Raw genomic sequence first — 19,949 nt, 5'->3', positions numbered from 1 at the left:
TGTAGCCTTCTAATGAGGGGAAGATTGCTATGTGCTTCGCTGTAATCTTTACAATAATAATAGGTTGGCTAATAAATTCCTGCGAATTTTGATGGAACGTTCCCACAAAATCTTATTAAAATCGGTTTACTGTTTGTCTGTCTGTCTGTTCGTCACACGCATTTTTCTCGGAGACGGTTGTAGCGATTGGCACCAAATTTGGTAGAAAGGTGGGAACTGTGAAAGCTCACGCATATAGTGAGTTACATCCTTTTACGTCAAATTTAAGGGGGGGGGGTCCTCATACATGCAAAAGGGGGGTGTAAATTTTTTTTTCATCAAATATAGTCATGTGGGGTATCAATTTAAAGGTCTTGCTTAGTACTTTTCGAAGCTGGTCTTAGTTTTGACATTTGTTGAAAAGGTGGGGAGTGCGGGGGGTTGAAATTGATCATTTCTTTAACGAACCCATTCTCAGAAACTACTCAACCGAAAAATCTGAAAAAAATCAGGGGGAATAACAAAATTTTGCACCAATGTAGACTACAGCATAGAGCATGATCCTACCAAATTTGGTGAAAATCTTACTATCACTAACAAAGTTATACTAGGCCAAAACTGTCGCTCCTCAGCAAATTCAAGACTATGAATGTCAATATCTCTTGAAAGTGGATATTTTCACATAATATACGCATATTTTACGTGCTACATGCTAATGGGACCAATGCACACTCAAATCTCTTTATAAAAGAAATACACAAAACCTTTCATACCTGAAGCGTCTAGCTTCCGGTTTCCCGACTTGTTTTAATTGAGTTTGGATACTATCCATATCTACCAGATGATCCCTGTTAACTATCACTTTTTAATTTCGCCTGCATAAAATGATTGAGAATACCGGAAGTTGACAGTGTAGTCAGTGAAACCTTTCTTCCAAATATCTTTATTTTCGGTTAACACTTAAATAAATAAATTTTAAATAAAATTACATCTCATAGGAGGAGGTACATGTACAGTGGTGCAAAAAGAAAGCTCATATACATATGGCACAATCCATCAGTTGACGAAAGGTCCTGCAGAACGTAAATCAAAAGATGTTGGGAACTATGAGTCGAAATCCTTGCAAGCTGGATTACACAGAAATATATGTACATACCATATGTAACTGTCGAAGCCGGAGCCCGCAATCCAAAGCAGCTGTAACTTATTTGAAAAAGAAAGAAGCTGCCAACAACTTTTCAGAAGTCCTTTGTGTGGGTAAGGACAAAAAGGTAGCTGCTACCGAATAGGAATACAAATTTATAAGAAAAACCACTTCAGGATGAGTTGATTGAGTGTTTGTTACTCTAATAAAATAAAACAATTCAAAAGCGCTTCAGAGCATAGTGAATGGAGTGGAGTCAGTGTAGGGAATTGATTTTGGCTTGGATTGTAATGAGATTAGGGAACTGTACAAGTGTCGGTTTCAAAGGCGAACCTTCGGAGATGAACTGCCGAATTTCTGCAGTCGAATCAAGACTAGGATTTGTGGAAATGATTCCTAATTGAAACCATTTTCAGCCTTAGATAGTGATTGCACCATAGAATTATTGAAAAGCCTGGAGCCGGTAGTATTGAGAGGGCAAAACTGACAAATTGAGTATTCGATGGCTGACTAGCGTTTGAGCACCCTAAAAGGATAGTGCATAGTCCCAGGATATAGCATCAGTGCCTCAGCCACGGTCCCCAAAAAGTCCAATTTTCAACGCGCCTACCTCGAAGAAAAATTCGGAGAAACTGCTCTCCACTAGGTTATTATTGACTGAAAAGACATTATACCCTAAGTAATACGAGTATACCCTAGGTGGTTCCCTGGGTAAAGAAGGACCATTTAGTGGTGTCAGTATCAAAGTCATACAAGAGATTCTAAACTATGTTCAGTGTCTTACGTAGTGGCTAATAGTTACGGGAAGTTTATCACCCAGAAAATCGGGGCTCTGCGGAGGCCCTGTATACTAAGTACCGACCAGAAGGACCGCTTTGTACGGGCATTGTTTTCCAAAGATTCTGTACGGGTTGATGTCAATAGCGCGGAAAGCGTCGAGGATTACCTCCTTTTCACAATGAGAGAGCTCGCCAGGTCCTGATGGCATCCCGGCGGAAGTTTACAACCTGGTGTTCCGCCAACGGCCAGAATTGCTGCTTGAGGCGTTCAACGCTTGCTTAAAGGAGGGCATTTTTCCTTGTCGCTGGAAAGCGGTTAGACTCGCGCTGATCAGCAAGGGTAAAGGAGACCCGGAGTCCCCGTCTGCATACCGACCGCTGTGTATGCTTCACACGGCCGGAAAAGTGCTCGAGAAGATCATCAGGAGTAGACTCGCTGAACCGATTCACGCTGTCGGGGAGTCATCCCTAAGGCAGTTCAGGTTCACAACAGGGAGATCTATTATGAAGGTCGTAGATGCGGTTCATCGAGCCGAGGCGCACAGCCGCTAATTTCGACGCATAGTGTTCCTCATAACGTTTGATATCAGAAATGCCTTCAATTCCGTAAGATGGACAGATATGCTAGGCACATTAGAAAACTCATTCCACGTGCCAAGCTATCTCTTGCGGATATTGAGCGATTATCTGCTCTATGAGAGGCTAAAGGGCCAAAGGAGGATGGAAATCACGTCGGGAGTAGCATAGGGATCCATTCTATGGCCTGACCTCTTGAAAGTTTCCTATGATAGTCTGCTGAAACTCGATATGCCTGAATTGTCGCCCCTGGTTGGTTATGCAGACGCCGTTGCGGCCTTTTTGCCGGACGCACTGTTGAACAAGCGCAAAGCAGACTCGGGATATTGATGCGACGGGTAAGCGGATGGATGACTGCCCACGGTTTCAATCTTGCGTTGAAAAATCGAAGTAGTCATCTTGACTGGAAGGAGAATCCCGACCCTGCGTCCCATATCGATCGGCGAGTGTAGACTATAGAGTCAAAACCAGCGTTTAAATACCTTGGTTTAATACTCGACTCAAAGATGAGCTTCTTCGAGCAAATCAAAGCAGCAGCGCACAGTGAAGACGTCTCCTTATGGGGGCAACGCAGTCGGTTCTACTCTATGGCGCGGAGGTATGGGCTGATGTCCTTGACAAGGAGGTGCATCATAAGTGCCTTGCTCAAGTGCAGAGATGGGGAGCTATGCGAGTAACGTCTGCTTTTGGCACCGTCTCCAAACCTTCTTGCCAAGGAGCGCAAAGCTGTCTACCGCCGTAAAAGTGAGAACTTAAGAGAGGTGGCTGCCCGTGAAGAACGTCAACGCACCCTTACCGTGTGGCGACTCTCTTGGCAAAATGAACCAAGCGGCAGATATACCGCGCGGCTCATCGGCAATTTAGACGCGTGGTTGAACCGAACGCACGGTGGGATTGATTACTTCCTTACCCAACTCCTTATCCAAAGCGAGCATGGAGGTTTTCAGTCTTACCTACACAGGATTGAGAAGGCACGATCGTTTGATTATGTGCTCTGCAATGGAGTAACGGACGACGCTGAACACACCTTTTTCTTTTGCGAGAGGTGGGACGGCTTTCGACAGCAGCTTTATGCAAATACAACCGACAACATTGTCAGAGAGACGCTGAAGAGCGCTGGCAGCTGGAATCGTGTTGCGCATTATGTTCAGGCTCTTCTTATTGCGAAGAATATTGAACTCGACTGGAGGAGGGATCGGATGGTAAGGGGTTTCCTGAACTAACAACTCCCTTCCTCCACTTTCCTCCCGCTGGTGAAAGGAATTCCTTGACTTGAAGGCTCCCAAACCCGGGAGAGCGGGAAGGCTCGCCCGAAGTAATGTGTTGAACGGTTCCAGGCTAGTTCTCTGATGAGGGGAGGTGTAGTCAGGCAGTGTACTGTTACGGGAGTTCAACACTCTGTGCGTAAACGCAGTCACCTACCCTACTCTTAAAAAAAGAAAAGGGCTATCCTGGCCCTGGCCCCCGATCAAATGTGGGAAGCAGGCACTTGGCCAGGGCTGTGAGCAGTGCGACGCTAAGGACGGCATCGTCGCTCAGATATAATCATAGATGAAATCATAAGGAAACTTGAAATGGGTGGGTTATATTGGGTTATCAATGAGATTTTAGAGGAACCCCTGGGACAAAAACCAAAACTGAGGTGATGCTATTCACTATCAAGAGAAAAATATCTGAATTTTCTCGCATGCGGGGTAAGAAAGCCGACATAGGTTTCTAGAATTATAAAAAGTCGTTTATGAAAAACATAGGGTTTTCTCCCAAAAGCGGTTTTGGCTGTATGGATGTAGGAACCCGTAGTTATCAAGATTTTCACTTGTGGTTCTGTTGTGTAGTGGCATGAGCTATGTAGGGAAGAACAGAAGGCCAACCTTAGTAGGATCCAAATCAACGCATGCGTGGATACCATTGCACCTATATGGCCTTAAACAACAGACCCCCTGAATGTACTCCTGAGCTTTCTTTCGCTCGACTTCCATATCAAATATATTCTACTGCGCCGAATTGTAAGGTTAGGTAATATATGGGACAATGAGGCCTTACGGTCAAGCAGTATTTTGAACATAGTACGAAAGGCATTTTTGGCATTTGCAATGAACTAGAGCTTTAAAAGAAACTTTGTTATTGGATTCCCAAATAGGATGAACTGAGAGACCGCCGATATGCTGCAAGGTTACCGCAACAAGAAAAAAAAATATCAATCGATGAAGAATGGGCTATGCAGTTTGGCCGAATGAGATATGATCCCATTCGTAATCGAAAAGGAGGTATTTTGATCAATAGTCAGGGCTGATGGGTCACTCGAAATCTCTCTCTTTTGGTTTCCTGGACAAAGAAATATAGAGAGGTACGAGCCAGTTGGCTCGAACAACAAAATCGGATATGAGAGGTTATGTGCCAGACAGGCGCGAATGCTTACAGGATCACAAAGATCTGCACGGCCCCTGGCTAATAGGGGAACATGTCGCCAGATATACAGCGTAATCCTCATTGCCGAAGCTGCGGTGAGGAAGACCATAATAATGAATAACTACTCAAAACACCGAAACAGTGGGCCTCAGCTGACGTTGTTATTATCAGGATGTAGGAGCGGAATTATTACTGGGTATAACGACGTAATAAAACCTGACTTTAGAGCGTTTTAGTTAAGTTCAGCAACTACAAATAAAAAATGTGAACTGTTTTCTTTTCTAAATGTTTTTATTTTTGTGCTTGTTCTTCAGTGTTAATAACCAAGGCAACAAAGCAAACATCGGAGCCGAATAAATTCATAGGATTGACAAAAGCAGTCTGATCGCTCAGCAAGGACATTGTTTTTCTTAGTAAATGGAAATCTTCGAAGATCACTCTGAAGAGCCACCGCATCAAGTTGAAAACGCCGGTCAATGACATTAAAATAAGTAAAATAAAGTTGAAGTGTTATCCCATAGCTTTACACACCTTAGGTCAAAGCTGGACAGACAAACTCTAGAGGCATACCACCTACATTTAAAATTTGCCTGCCAGTACCCCAATACATTCCGGTTATTTCTCACCAAAGTGAGAAAAGAAGGTTGGAACTTTATAGAGGGAGCGGAAGCCGTGGAGGGTGCTGGCACCTTACTTCCAGCAAATCGATAATTTTATGGTAAACTAATACTCGCGGACCTTCACAAAGCAACAGTTGGAATTTCTAAGCAATGGACTTAATTTTGCTGTCCAAGGTCGAGCAGGTATTCCATTTTTCATCACCGGCATAGAGGGGGAGGGGACTAATGTATATTCTCCAACCTAACCAATTACTCCAGAACAGAAAGGTCGCGTCAGGATAGCAGTAGCGAACGGCGTCTAAAAATAACATTGTAAAGGCCAGGAATACCAACGCAGAGAGGAAGATAACCAAGAAGCTCAGAGAGAACAAAGTACACAAAAGCAGATAAATGGAACGCACGTCATTTTGGACAAAGAGGATTACTACAACCGGATGAAGGATAAGCTGGAGAATGGACCGTATAGAAGACTCAGGAGCGATCCTCCACAACAACTCATAAAATAGGAGAATAAAATGCCAGCCAGTTTTGGGAACCGACGGACTGAATGTCTCAAACCGAGTACCTCCTAGGATCAAAGGGCTCTCCGAAATCGATGAACTAGGTAAGGATAAATCATTTCACTGGAAATGTCTCCCATGCATCATATTGCTAAATGGTTAGTGAAGGACTTCCAAAATGTAGCAAACCAGTTGAGACTAGATCGGTCAAGAATTCAAGTGAGTTCTCCAAGGCTCTTCTATTGATTGGGGAAGTCAAAGAAGATGAAATCTTAGTGTCTTCCCACGTCAAGGCCCTGTTTCCGTATATCCCGCTCAAAGAATCGGCCGTTCTAGTAGAGGGCTGGTTTCACCAACACCGTTAAGATCCACAAGAGAACGCTAAGGTACAACAATCTAAGAAGCTAGTCGAAATCTGTATGGAGAAAAACTACTTTACTTTTGGAGGTGAGTATCATCGAATTGTATAAAATAATAGATAAACAATGTGGAAAAACGGCCGACTTTCTCAATAGACGGGAAAGGAAGGTCAATTACCTCTTTTACGTCTGCTGTTGGGGACAAAGCAAAAGAATCTAGGCCTGGAGATCTACAGGAAATTGACGAGCATCAAACACCCAGCTCTTGAAACCACGTTCATCGGCACGAAAGCCGCCACTTTCAAACATACGAACCACCAGATTCTAATCCTTCCCGTGTCCTTGGATGGCGTGATATAGCATACCTTTGAGGTCGCCAGACTGAATGAAAATTTCCCTTTTGTTGAAACGAAAACTAAGAAAACATGGTTTTGACGTCGTTCTCAGTAGCAGGAGCAGCCAGCTCAAAATCCTCCTAGGATCGACAAGGGATCCAAGCGATAAGATGGTAAACGTCCCGGATATACGCGCAGATTGCAGAAAAGTATACAGTAGACAAACCAAAAGCAACGTGGAAAAATATTTTGGAGTACACCTGAAGGAAGCAGAGTTGACAGAGAAAAAGGGTGCAACGGTCGTCAGATCGAAGGTAGCGGAACATATAGTCCTAAATAACTACATGATTTCCAAGGAGAACGTAAGGTTGGAGAAACAAGTAAGGGATTCATGGAAGTTAGCCTTGGCCGGAAGTTTGGAAATTTATAGAGCACCGAAAGGTAACCTTCTCAACAGGGATCCAGGCAGCGGTTACTCCTGGCTCTTTAACAACAAGATGCGCACTCGTAGATATGATTATCACATCCATTCCAACGACGATACGGATGTGAGGATAGTGAGTATAAATTTCTATTAATTATGGTGGGTGAAAAACATGGCCTCATTTTTAAATGAGGGAAGTTGTCATTTTGAACCATGACTACTTAAACTATCGAAGGTGTTTGGAAAGCCCGCTTTATTTAAAGCATGCCAAAAGAGTGAAAGAAAGACGAAGTAGATGGGGAAATATTAGGCCTACACAGGTTATTGACTGAGATTTGGGTTAATAAATCGAACCAGGTGAGCAAATGATGGAGACTTAAGGCTGCATTAATTAAGGTCACGATGCGTTGATTTTTTTGTGCATAATTGGCTAGCACTTTAAGCTTGCATGACGTATAGAATAAGCAGCAAGTAAACTATGTGATGATGAGTTGGTTAAGTGATAGGTCCTGTCTCCTGCGTCTAAGGTGCGAATCCCAATTGCGTCATGCCTGTTAGCGTTAGGATTTCTGCCATTAAGTTTGAGGATAATGAAACAGATTCATTGAATGGGGAAAAGAATAATAACCAGAAAGAGAAGAACGTGTGAACAATGCCATTTGCAAAGGATTAAAAGTACTAAATGCAGAATTTCAGTCCCAACTAAGAAGTATCACAATAGCACAAAGGTAAACTATGACAGGGATACCCGATACAGAGGAGAAGCAACGTTATGTATGCGAGAAATCAGGAGAACTTTTTTAGCCCACAACACAAATTTCACTAAAGTGTCCAGACGATTCAATTTCATTAGTTGGACTCCGGGACGGGGCCAGGCCCTGCCTGAGATGAAGGTATAGGTCAGGACGAAAGACAGCCTCTGCCAGAGATGGAGGGATATCGAATTGGTAAAACCCGGGCAGGACCGGGGTGTCTGGAGTTCCGTACTAAAGCAGGCCTAGACCGGATACCGGTTGTTGCGCCGTTGATGATGATGTATATCCACGACCATTTTTGGCGTTTATTGGGCATAATTGTTGGATATACCATTGATCCCTTTATCAAAGCGATGGTCGAAATACTCCTATTATATATGTAGGAAGGAATTTTGCAAGCAACTCATGTTGCTGATTTAAACGATGTCCTGCCGTTTGAATTCTTGCGGCCCCTGAAACTGGTATAGGTAAGCGTATTGAATGTGTTGGCCATTTTTCTCCTGACGTATATAATCGAAATTTCGCTATAGAAGGACACCCATCCTGGAAGCGTCCCACAATGGATGCGGAGACTTTTTAATGTGGTTTTTAATAAGGTCAAGTTTGGGCTGACTTCATTTAATTTGGAAGATCGCTCGTTCAATGCTCTGAGTGACCCTGGAAGCCGCTTGTCAATCCATATTTGTTGAACAGATCACTCTGTCTTGACGATCTGTCTCCTAAATTAGACAGGCATGGGAAACGACGAGAATTTGTGGTTCTTTCTTAAAAGGCGGACCATCTTATTTCTGGCTGCACACGGGGGCTATCGTGCAATACAGGTACAGCTGTACCGGCGTGGATAAGATTTTTGGGTGGGACCCTTCATACAAATATGGGCTAATCATAGAATTGCGACATGAACGGATGATATTGGAACCGGCTAATTATTACTGATAGTTATGTACTTCTCGATATGTCTGACATTTCGTTATACGACAAGAATGGGCGCTCTATGTATATTGAAGATGCTATTGTTCTTTATAGCTGTGAGATTCAACGGAACTATAAGGAAAAGGAGGGGAATTCCGTAGAAACTACAAAAATGGGAGTTTCGAAGATGTGGTGATAATTCTCATAATATTGTCAACTTTATAGAGTGTGCTAAACTACCCTGAAGTCGCCTTAGATGCCTTGAAACTCTCGCACTGTCTCGTGTTCCAGGTTCTGAGTATACTTTACGAGTTTTTTTTTATAGCTATCACAGGATGCCCCCTCTCTTAGTATATAGGAGTATCCTAATCTAACTCTGCTCTGTCCGTTTTATGATACCTTGGAATAAATAAGATTTTTTCTGAAGAAGTTACAAGTGGTAGTAAATAATTTGACGCTCATATTAAAGATGATAAAGGGTTGGTTCTCAAAAGATAGTTTTTTGGTTTCTAATAGATAATTTTAGTCAATAACGAAAAACAATTCTATTTGGTCTTATTTAACCACTGAATAACTCCAAACTTCAAATATTTTTCTTTTGTATAAAAAAATCACAGGAATTTATTAGCCAACCCAAGACCATGGAAAGTAAAGTTTCTAATTCTCAAGGTGAAATTATATCTAAAACTTGAAACTTTAGTTGACGCACTTCCATGCCTACAGTGAACATTGGAGTTAGCAGGTCATGTTTGTTACCAGCAGTAAACTTAAATTATTATTTTATAGTTATTCGGGGTCAACAATTTTCAGGTCTTTATCAAATTTTATCACAAAAATATGAGAAGAATGAAGAAATAGATGTTATATAACTTTTAAATTTGATTCCTTAAAGAACACTAGAGATTTTTTGATCCAGGTAGCAGTTTGTGTGGTGGGTGTATCATTTTAAGGCTTCATGCTGTGGTATACACTGAATCCATATCTATTGTAAATATGATATAATGCAATATAATATGAGAAAGTTTTTTCTTTTTAAAAAGGAGAAAAAATGGACAACTGGCGGTTATTGTACAATGAAAGAAGTCACTAAACAATTGCCTGTAAAGTGCGATACCTTAAATTGAACTATTTTCATGCACATAATAATATACATTACTACTTCTACGTCTTACATATGGGTTATAGTTTTATATAGTATTTAACATGAGGTTCAAGAAGAAAACTTGTGAACAAATCAATATCTGTGAATGAAACCTCAGTCTTTAGTAATCCAAAAGTTTTTATAAATTGACCCAGTACCTCCTGGTACCAAATTCAATCAAATAGATTCATGATTGGATGATCAAAAGTAAATCCTTTAACATTAACTTGATATTCAATTCATGCGTACCACATCCTCGCATCTTAATTTGGAAGTTTATTTTTGGACAACCGGCACAAAAACGTCATCATCATTATCGGTGCAACAACTGATATCCGTTCTAGGTCTGCCAGCTCCCCAGACAATTACCTACCTTGTCGTGGTGAGGGAGCACAGTAAGGAAGATCCTTCAGGAAACGGTAGGTGACACCTGAAGTCAAGCGGTAACCAAAACCCCAAGCCAAGGTGTGGCTGCCGTGCCGAGGTCTGAATGGTCACAGGGGTTAAGATGGGACCTTAAACGGTGAACTCTGGGTACCAGGCAAGTCCAGTTTTAGCTAGCCTTGTCTCGGCAAAAAGGGACTCTGCCATGGCAGCCAATTATGGAAAAACAAAAACCTTTTAAACAAATACAATTAAGCCTCGATTGTGACGATCCACCTCCGAATCTGGACTCAGATTCTCCACCTACTCAGGTGGGAACCAATCTAATTGGGACCCAGTCCTTAAGGGACAATCCGAGGCAGCGCCCTTCTGTCAGCCCTACTGAACCCAGCCTCCAATTGGTGCCACCTGATGAGGCTAAAGTTTTGTCCATGGATAAGCACCTGTCCATGGACAGCAAACAGTTTGCGGGCAAATCGCCTCCGGGCAAACCGCCTTCGGGCAAACCACTTTCGGGCAAACCGCCTGCGGGCAAATCATAACCCAAGAGCTGTGCCAATGTTGAGGGGAAAGGATCGTTCGGGGCACCTGCGGCTAAGTGGAAACCGAAGCAACAGCGGTCCTCAGACGATCCTAACTCTTCGATACAAAAGGCAGCAAGGAGTGCTCAACTGGCAACGGCTAGGCCTTCGTTTGCAGCCAAGGCTATCGAAGCCGAGGGATGGGTCTTGTATGACGCCTTTAATCCTTCCGGTTATGATACTGAGCATTGCGAACAGCTTAGGAGGAAGCTTCTCCTAGCTGCAAGCGCTGCATCATCGCAGCGCATTAAGCTTTGCTTTGAGTCGGTAGGTGTATACCGTAAAATGTTACGGCTAAACTTTGCCAACGAAGACACGAACGAGTGGCTCGGGCTGTACTGCTCCTCCCTCAACGATGTGTGGGAGGGTGCGGGACAAATTCTGACAAGGGTCTATGAGCTGCCATCGTTAAAAAAGTGCTTCCTCTGACTTCCAGAAGAAGAGCGGAATGATGCTGGGGTTCTGGAACAACTTGGTGTGTAAAATAACCTCAACACTTCCACTTGGATGCTGGTAGGCAGCAAAACAGGAGAGAGATCCGATAGGCCGGGGACTTTTCTCACTATCGGCGTTTCCGAACGCGATGTTGAATGCGTTGACATTTAGAAGAAATGGAGTTTGCCCCCAAATGGATAAAAAGTAAACAGTAGGGAGACCAAGGTTTTTTTTGTTTTTTTTTGTGTTATACTTGGCCTTACGAACTCTTTTCTTCTCGTTTTGGAACACTGCAAAGTCCTACGTTGATTGTCAGACCACATTGTCTCTCAAGGTGCATAGACGTTGTTTAGCTACAAATATGAACACAGAATTAATGAACCACCGAAATGCTCGTCGACACGCGTTTATATGTCAATGGGTTACTTATTTCGGAAAATAAGGGGTGGGCTTAAAAAAAAGTGGAACTGGCCTCGGAATAAAGTGGGAAACAATATCATCCCAATTTGTCTGGTCCATTATCAAGTTGATGCGGTCTCTAGAGTCCCTCAATACTTAAACAAAACCAAACATTCCTGTTTGGATCAATTGAGATTGATTCTAATTTGGCCCATTCTTTTACGGTAGGCACGTGCTAAGGTGTTCTGCCTGCTTAGATATCGGATGTACGTAGTTCGGGAGATACCAATATTGATAACTTTTTACAAATACCTCTTGTGAGTTCTGTACGCTTTAATAAAGCAACTTTTCAAGGTATGAATAGATATAGGAACAGAAATTTTCGGATAGTTGTAGCCAGCTCCTACTCTCTTACCCTAATAGAAAGGACAAATCCGAACAAATGCAAAACTCATTACGGATAAATGCACATGAGAAAAAATACAATTGGATGAAGCTTAATAGGATTCAAAGAACCGCGTGTGCAGGTGCTACTGGTGCTCTGCAGTCCTGCCCGGCAGATGCTCTCAATGTACCTCTGCATCTCCCCCCTTAGACCTCCACATTAAATACGTTGCAGCGTGCAGTGCCGTTAGACTACGTGAGTCCGGATGCTGGGCAACGAAGTCTACGGCCACAGCAAAACCCAGATGAAGTACCTCGGGAAATCTGGGCATTTCCCACAGACTATGCCACACGCAAGCTGAACTTCACGAGAAACTTTGCTGTGGACTTTCCAACCAGGGCAAAGTGGAAGACCGGCGGCATGTTGCAAGGTTATGATACAGTATTCTTTACCGATGGATCAAAGATGGTCTGTGGAGTTTTCTCGAATACACACTGTGTATCCAAGTCGTATGCCCTCCCAGGTTTCGCCAGTGTATTCCAACCGGAAGTACTGGCGATATTGGAAGTCTGTCGATGGCTGGAGCCAGATTCAAGCCCCAAGCGTAACATAGCCATTCTGACCGACAGCCAAGCGGTCATCAAGGCCTTGTACTCAGCGACGACATCTTCCAGGCTGGCGGAGTAGTGCAGAGACGCGCTGAATCGTCTGGGCGGCACGCTCAAGGTCACTCTCCTTTGGGTTCCCGGGCATAGGAACATAGAGGGGAATGAGCGGGCTGACGGATTGGCCAGGCGGGGCTCTGCTCTTGGCAGCTCTTCGGTGAATACAGCCGGTGTTCCGCTGGCGGCTGTCGGGGGTCGAGTCTACTTGCACTACCGCGGGGGTAAAATGGCGAACGCTTACGAGCTGTGCCAAATCAAGGAAAATTTGGCCTGCTTGTAACATAGTTCGATCACGAGAGCTCCTGTGCCAGACGCGTGCAAATGCATTTAAGATTACGGCGGTCTGCACGGGGTACTGGCCCATAGGGGACCATGTCGCTAGGCATACCCTAGAATTTGCATTGTCAAAGCTTCAGAGAAGGAAGTGAAACCCTCAAGCACTTTTTCTGCGATTGCCCAGCTCTGGCTAGAGTCGGGCTGCGTTAGTTAAAGTCGTCATATAGTGTCACGTAGGAGCCTTCCCCCAAGCCCTTCAAGGACGAAGAACGGACGATGAGGTGGTGATCATCTTTAGATTCTGCTGATCAGGAATGACTCTTTTCTAGAGAATTAGCGTGTATATATACTACTCAGAATTTAGTTTCAAAATTCTGAAGTGCCATAGACGGATTTAGAGACTGCCAGGTGATTGTATAATGGTCGTGTTATTTTAGCGTCAGTCTCTTGACCTCTTTGCTCCGGGTTTAAATAAATCATGGTTACACCGTGGATTGTTAGGTTTCCTTTTGTGCTTGCTCCATATAGGCAAGCTTATCACTTATACAACATTGGGTGTGCTGATTATGAAATTAAATCACAATCTCATTGAAAACGATAAGTTTAAAGAAGACAATACAAAAAACGAAATTCTGTGAAATCCTATGTTCTTCGAAGGAGTGATCACAAGGCATCTAAAACGCTCTAAAGATGTACAACACCTACGAGCCGCTTCTGTCATACTGCTTCCAGGGCAAAGGTGAGGCAGTGTCTGATGAGTTGCCTCTGTCCTGGTACGAAATCGTAGCCGTCTTCGTCCTTCTTTTCAGTTCTAAAGATGACCTACCCATCCACGAAGCTAACAAGCAGGACTCCAGCGAAGAGGAAAACATTACCTCCCTCTCAACTAATCCACAATGCTCTGCCTACCACTTAAATTGGGATTTTATAAACCACCACTAGAGCTGGCTTGAAAGCCAGGTTTGATTTGCTGGGATGGGTGGGATTTCTGAAGGGACGAGAAGGTGATGGAATCGATACTTTTCAGTGCGTATTCATTATCATTTTACTATCGTACCTGGGTATTATTATATCTGTAGTTTGCCGACTTGATTAAAACTAATGCCCGGTCATTTACTGCCTCATCAGAAACTCTGAGCTTATATTTATAACTGGCGATCGAATCGGGTGGTCAGATATAGCGAGAAGACAGGTGGGCGGGAATCCCGTTTGTTAAGCCAATATCAAGGAGCTAGAGGATACTTTCCTTGCGGTTACATCGAAAAATGCTGTGTATACTTCAACTCGCTGGTTCTGGAGCAATGGGGGGATGATCTGGGGCCCACCGTAGGAAAATTATCACTGGGTGAAAGGTTACAGTGATGCTCTTGGGGAGTGTCTACCTCATATATTCTCGAATTGTTGGGGTAAGCTCGTTGAACTCGCCATGGATTGGCTTCTCGAAGGTGCGTCCTCTACCATCCCAGAAACTGGCTATTGCACGGAAAGAGTTTGAACAACTCGTTCAACAGGGTATCTGCAGGCCCTCAAACAGCTGTTGGTCTTCCCCACTGCATATGGTCCCTAAGTCAAACGGCGAATGGCGCCCATGTGGGGACTACAGAAGGCTAAATGCACAAACTGTTCCTGACCGATATCCAATTCCACTCATCCACGACTTTGCGCATCACCTCGCGAATTGCCGCATCTTTTCGACCTTGGACTTAACCAAGGCTTATCACCAAATCCTAGTAGCTCCTGAAGACATTCCAAAGACGGCAATATGTACACCCTTTGGACTCTTCGAGTTCACCCGAATGACTTTCGGATTGTGCAATGCGGCGCAAACCTTTCAAAGGTTCATTCACTCAGTCCTGCGAAACCTCGATTTCTGTTTCGTATATTTGGATGATGTTTTGGTCGCTTCTTCCACTGAGTGTGAGCACTTAGCCCATCTCGAGTGCATTTTTCAACGTCTCCTTGAGGCCGGTATAGTCCTAAACGTTTAGAAATGCAAATTTCTCCAAAAAACAGGCGAGATTCCTCGACCATTTCATTTCCCCTGAAGGAATACAGCCCGACCCAGACAAGGTGCAAGCGACAACAAACTTCCCGCGTCCAAAGACAGTGAAGGAGTTGAGGAGGTTCTTGGGCATGCTAAACTTCTACCGTCGTTTCCTGCCCAAGGCCGCCCATCACCAGTCCATTTTGAACGCGTACTTGTCTGGCCCCAAAACTAAGGACACACGAGAGATCGTGTGGTCTGAAGAGGCTATCCGCGCGTTTGAAAAATCCCGTCAACAACTGGCCGACGCTACACTCTTCGCATTCCCTCTGCAAGATGCACCCCTAGCCGTTTTTATTGATGCCTCTGACATCGCAGTAGGTGCTGCCCTTCACCAAAAGGGGAATCAAGTTTGGCAGCCGTTGAGCTTCTTCTCGAAGCAGTTGAACCCCACTCAACGGAACTACAGTACCTACGATCGCGAACTGCTCGCCGCGTACTTGAGCATCAAATACTTCCGTTTCTCCCTAGAAGGCAGGCCGTTCACAGTGTTCACGGACCATAAGCCTCTCACGTATGCTTTGAAACAGAAGCCCGAGAAAGCGTCCCCTCATCAGCTTCGACACCTGAGCTTTATAAGCCAGTTTATGTCAGACATCCAGCACGTGTCCGGCAAGGACAACATAGTTGCTGACGCTTTGTCTCGTGTCTCTGAGGTTAACATCCCCGCCTCACTCGATTTCTCGGCTACTGCCAAGGCGCAAGAGGATGACGCAGCACTTCAGAGCCTCAAATTCAACCCCAAATACAAATTTCGGGAGTTGCCCATCTTCGACTCGAACCTCTCTCTCTGCTGCGAAGACTCGAAAAAGGGACCTCGGCCATACATTCCGGCCACCTTTCGCATGAAAGTGTTCCACGCAGTTCACGACTTAGCGCTTCCAGGCATCAGGACAACAAATCGGCTACTCACCGAGAAATACTTCTGGCCCTCTATGAATAAGGATGTCAATTCCTGGGCCAGAGAGTGCATCGCATGCTAGAAGTGTAAAGTCTCCAGGCATGTAAGGAAAGAAGTGGGCTCATTCCCCCGCACTACCAAGCGGTTCCACACAATACACCACGACATTGTAGGGCCTTTGCGAGACTCGCACGGTTATAGGTATTGTCTCACGATCATCGACAGGTTTACGCGGTGGCCTGAGGTAATACCTCTGAAAGACATTACGGCGCAAACATGCGCCGAAGCCCTCTGTCAAGAGTGGATACCTTGCTTTGGCGTCCCTGCAGTGGTCATCACTGACCAGGGAATGAAATTTGAGTCCACCCTTTTCTCGGAGTTAGGCAAACTCCTAGGGTTTAAACGCCAGCGGACTACTGCATACCACCCGCAATCCAATGGGATGCTAGAACGTTTGCACCGGACGCTGAAAGCCGCCATTATGGCACGCGACGATCCGTCCTGGACCCAAGTCTTGCCTCTCGTCCTACTCGGCCTACGTACAACCCGTCGAGAGGAATTTGCTGCCAGCCCCGCGGAGCTGGTATACGGGGAGAACCCGAGACTTCCAAGTGATCCGGTCTTCGACAAGAGATCGGGTTGGTGCGTCTGCTGAGAGACAATCTCCGACACATCAAGGCCACTCGTCCCACCCAACACTCGTCCGCACCTGTCTGTGCGCCCAAGGAACTGGACACGTGTACGCAGCTCCTGGTCAGGACGGATGCCGTCCGGAAGCCACTGCAGCCTCCTTACGAAGGCCCGTACCGCGTTCTCGAGCGGGGAGAACATTTATTCCAGCTCGGGATCGGTGGACACAAAAAGGCGGTCTCTCTGTCCAGGCTGAAGCCAGTGTGCAACCCTAAACAACGGCGCGTTCGCTTCAAGAACTGATGGGGAACACAGATCCGGATTCGGTCGCTGAAACCCTTCGGTTTCATCTGGGGGCGGAGTGATGTGGCGCGGCAGGATTCGCAGCATTCGAAATTTATTTCGAATGTCGCGAATACCAGCGGATAGATGACGCCACCGGTGCTCCACTCAGTTCAGACCTCGCTACAAGAGTGAGGAACGGAGTAGGTGGCGAGAAACGTCAGATAAAAAATAATAATAAGAAAAAAGAGAAAAGAAGATAGTTGGCAGTCATTGTGAAAAGAACGAGTTTTGTGCAGAAAGAAAATAGTTACAGACGGAAATCAGTATAATTTCTAATATCCCTGAATTATAATAGGAGTATTTTTTGAAATTGTGTATTGAACGTTGTTAAATACAAGCTCCTTAACAATGTCGTAATCACCGAAAGAGAAGAATGGTCGATAAGTGGCCATGAAAATGGCGACCACATTCCAGGCGGAGATGTATGCCATTTCATTGGCAGCAGAACAATGTCTGCGACAAAAATGGAGGGGTCGCACCATTCGAATCTGCTCCGACAGTCGGACGGCATTATCAGCACTAAATGGCAACAACATATCAAGCCAGTTGGTGTGGAGTTGTCATCAGGTGCTGCTGGAACTTGGCCGTCTGAACGAAACATTCCTGATGTGGGTGCCGGAGCACTCTAACATCGCCGGTAATGAGGGGGCTGATAGACTGGCTCGCCGAGGGCCTGGATCCACAATGGTGGGGCCAGAACCAGCTCTTGGAATCCGACCATCTACTGTCAAGTCTACTCTGAAGGGTGAAATTGCAAGGATTCACGCAACCGAGTGGAGAAATTTGGACTCTTGCCGGCAAGCGAAAATCCTTGTGAAGGAGCCTAGGGCCACTAGAGCGGCATTTTTGTTGTCCCTTAAGAAGTGGGACATGAAAACCCTAGTAGGGCTTTTGACGGGACACTGCCCCTTAAACTACCATGTGGAAAAGATTAGGGTAGTGGTTTCGGCTGTGTGCAGCCAATGCGAGGAGGAGGAGGAGACAGCCCTGCACTTTTTATGCAGCAGCCCGGCATCCTCAGATCTCAGACGAAGACACTTTGGCAAGGTTTTCTTCAATGAAGAATCTGCACACTTTCTGCCTCTTGAGAATGTTCTCAGATTCGCTAAAGCCTGCGAACAACGTAGGCGGGAAGCCATTGAATAGGCAACTTACGGGGATAGTACAATGGGCCTAATAATGGCCTGAGTGCTCGGAGCTGCGGCTCCCCCCAGTTAACTAAACTAACTAACTTCCCTCCAACCAGTTGCCAGTTACAAAGACGCTAGGGGCGTTATATAGGTGTTGCATCCGTTGGTTTGGCAAGCGAACTTAGTGCGAAATTAGTGCCTCCACCTTAAACTGGGAGGATACTCAGGGATCTGCATCTCCTTCTTATTTTTGAGCCATTAAACCAGCAATAAAGTTAGGGTATTCTGATAGGTATTCATTTCATTTCTTCATTGATCTAATTAATCTACTTGATGCGTTTGAGTTTACAGGGAGAAGGCAATATCCTCTGACTTCCAAGCCTTCCTTTTTTCCCAACAAATTTTGAAGAGTATCAATCCATGCTATTATACTTTCCATCAATTCGAATTCATCAACTCTAATAACAATCTGCTTGATTTGCAAAAAGTGTCCGAATCAACCATGTATTAAACGGTTCGTTTCCCTCCTCCTCAATTTAATCTTTAAATCTAACACTCTCGTCACTCTGAACAAAGGAACCGCTCATACGAATAAATTGAAATTTCATTTTCAGCTGACAATGCCAAACGAAATACAGTACAAAGCACTGGAAACTGTTGAATATCTTTTATTTTGATCCTTTGCGCACATTTTATTCCTTCCTCTAATTAAATTTCTGAATACAGAATGTACTACGTTTCGTAAGTGCGCTATCGTCTCACTCAGTAGAAAATGATTTTCCTTTCGTTTGCCGAACCCTAATTCAATTCAAAAGATGTAATGAGGGAATGAAGGGAATGAAGTAACGAAATCCTCACCGTACCTGCTGAATCTGTTAGATACATCACAGAAGCTTCCTTCATTCAAACTTCATCTTCCATTGTCGACGTTACAAGTTCGCTTCGATGCCGAGTCCTCCGTGTTGTGGCGCTTCCATGGTATTTGGGTATAATCGGGTAACAAGGATTACATATACTCGTAGGATGCTGTAGGATACCATCTCATTGTGGAGCCTTGACTTGGGTAATGTTACCTTTTTGATGAATTTTTACAAGATGTGTTAGAGATTTAGGGGAGATGGGATGTCCTTGCGGAATGTAGACGATTTCATTTTTATGTTTGGAAATTTTGTGGGTTAGAGTGTGATTAGGTTGGGATTGTGGAAATCTTGAAGTGCTGGACATCCCTTTGGCATTTTCGAATATTAGGTTACTTGAGAATCTTGCCCTTTTATGGTTACCACCGCTATCGTTTTTCCAAACTTTGTCCTTTTGTGGTTCCTTTTATTTGGAGGTTAATTTGATATAAATTGCATCCGGACTTCATAAGTCGTGGGTGTTTGTTGGCCATTTTTTAATTAAGTCCGATCTCTGCAAGGAGAACACGACGACGCACCTTAACTGTAGGTGGAAGCTATAAATAGGGTTCAATGTAGGCTGTATTGAGGAAACCGCAGTATCTCAGAATACTTTATAATGTGGAAACGCTGTCATTAAAATTGCAAAATAATGAACAAGAAGAGTTCGTCAAGTAATTATATATACATTTATCGAAGTGGACATGGACCCCGGGGGGGGGGGGGGGGGGGGGGAGTTGCAGAAGGCTCCCGATGTAGTGGCACTGGAATTAGAAAGCGTCCTCAAAATAGCAATCAAGGTGGCTTCACAAAGGGATACTAAGGAGTGATGACAGGTGGAGCCGTATTGGGTATTACGTCGGGTTCACCTTGTTGCAAAGAAGATAGAGCCCGGCCGGTGGAGGAGCGACATGGCAGCTAGCAGTTCCTTTCTTCCTCTCCCCT

The 19,949-nt window shown here is 44.6% G+C and overlaps 1 protein-coding gene across 6 annotated transcripts in view; it reads right to left on the bottom strand.

The window, feature by feature from the left end:
* The window catches only part of LOC119650953 (sodium/calcium exchanger 1-like), a 540,060-nt gene that overhangs the window by 94,076 nt on the left and 426,035 nt on the right, over positions 1–19,949 (bottom strand). The gene's annotated exons all lie outside the window — the stretch shown is intronic.

This window comes from Hermetia illucens, chromosome 3 (assembly GCF_905115235.1).
Source record: "Hermetia illucens chromosome 3, iHerIll2.2.curated.20191125, whole genome shotgun sequence".
Lineage (NCBI taxonomy): Eukaryota > Metazoa > Arthropoda > Insecta > Diptera > Stratiomyidae > Hermetia > Hermetia illucens.
Note: the sequence above shows the minus strand (reverse complement) of the source record. Positions and strands in the feature narration are given on the sequence as shown.